We start from the raw sequence: 1,489 nt of genomic DNA on the forward strand, positions 1-1,489 counted from the left end.
GAGAACATAAGACAGACTTCATGATTCTTCTGACATTAAATTGAAGTGTTTCATTTTAGGTTACATCCCGTACTAGATTTGTCTAATCAACGTTTTTATTTTATTTTTTTAAACCAAAGTTGTGGCCTGGGGCAACTCCACTGCCTTTTGGGAACCATAATAAACCTAATGATAAACTATCACATCACGCCTCTTCAAAAGCAGAACCTTCAATATCAACAGGCCCATCAAAACATACATAAAGATTGTTTATAAACACATTATATAGCTGCAAAGGAGAAACTTATTGCCGCCCACTCCCACTACATCTTTTGCTTATCATTCCCAACCCAGTAACACTGAAGAAGTCTTTGACAGCATCATTTAACTGTCTTTCTTACTTAATACCTCACTAATTCAGAAAACATAAAATTTAACTGCAAATTCACTCCAATAAATATGGCAAAATTATTTGTGTTTTTTTTTCAAAGATATACAGATACACAGGGTAAGTTAAATTGTCTTCAGGATCTAAGAAACTTTATTTACGACATATGAGTTGTGGGTTTAAATTTTCCCAGTGCTAGTTAGAAACATAATTAGCCAAGAGATGCATTTGATTCAGAAACTTCTTAGCTTCGTCTTAACTAATAAATGCTGTTGCAAAACTAAATTAAATTTTGGGATATGTCAGGGTTCTATCAAAGCTGTAACTATTTCCCAACTTTCATTCATTTCAAATCTCCTGATTGGAAAGGCCCTGTACTGAAAATGTTTGGCTTCTGGAGAATAAAAAATACGGGAGGCATGGTGTAAATTATTGAGTGCTATATCAGAAATATTTCTTTTGAGCATCTAGAGACATACAGACTCTCATTCTAGAAATGAATTGTGCACTGTCTCCATAAACACAGGATTGAAATAATGGGTTCAAAATTAATTAATCTGCTCCCGCTACCTGACAACAGAGAATCATCACTTCCAACACTTCTCATTATTAATATTCTATCAGAAATGTTAACAGCACTTCAAAGAGCCACCTTCCCTTACTCAAAGATGCAGTATTAGGGAAAAATTTAATCCTGTTGTAAGCAGGGGAGTTGCACCAACACTGAATTATCTTCAGTGTCTATCTAGTAGGGGATACTACATACATTCCAGTCTGCAAACACAAGAATCGGCTCTATGTCTGCCTAGACCCAAATACAGAACATAGATCTCCTAAATAGTTTACAAAGTACCAAAATGAGAGCTTTATAGTAAGATACTGTAATGGACAATGCTGAAACGCTATGTGGTATATATTTTGTCACTTAAATGTACTTTGTCAGTATGTGATGAGGTGAATTTAAGTGCCTAACTTAACATATATAAAACCAATTTTTTAATATATATACAAAAGCTTTGCAAATAGAATGAGTCTTGATCTGGTAGAAAAACAAAATTTGAAATGTGCTGAACTGAAATGTATAACTTGAATTTTTGTCAAAAACAAAAACACTGTTTGGAG

General features: G+C 33.7%; 1 protein-coding gene across 1 annotated transcript in view; it reads right to left on the bottom strand.

Moving 5' to 3' along the window:
• The window catches only part of RYR2 (ryanodine receptor 2 (cardiac)), a 338,959-nt gene that overhangs the window by 183,663 nt on the left and 153,807 nt on the right, over positions 1-1,489 (bottom strand). The gene's annotated exons all lie outside the window — the stretch shown is intronic.

Source organism: Pygoscelis adeliae, unplaced genomic scaffold (assembly GCF_000699105.1).
Source record: "Pygoscelis adeliae isolate BGI_AS28 unplaced genomic scaffold, ASM69910v1 Scaffold77, whole genome shotgun sequence".
NCBI classification, from domain to species: Eukaryota; Metazoa; Chordata; class Aves; order Sphenisciformes; family Spheniscidae; genus Pygoscelis; species Pygoscelis adeliae.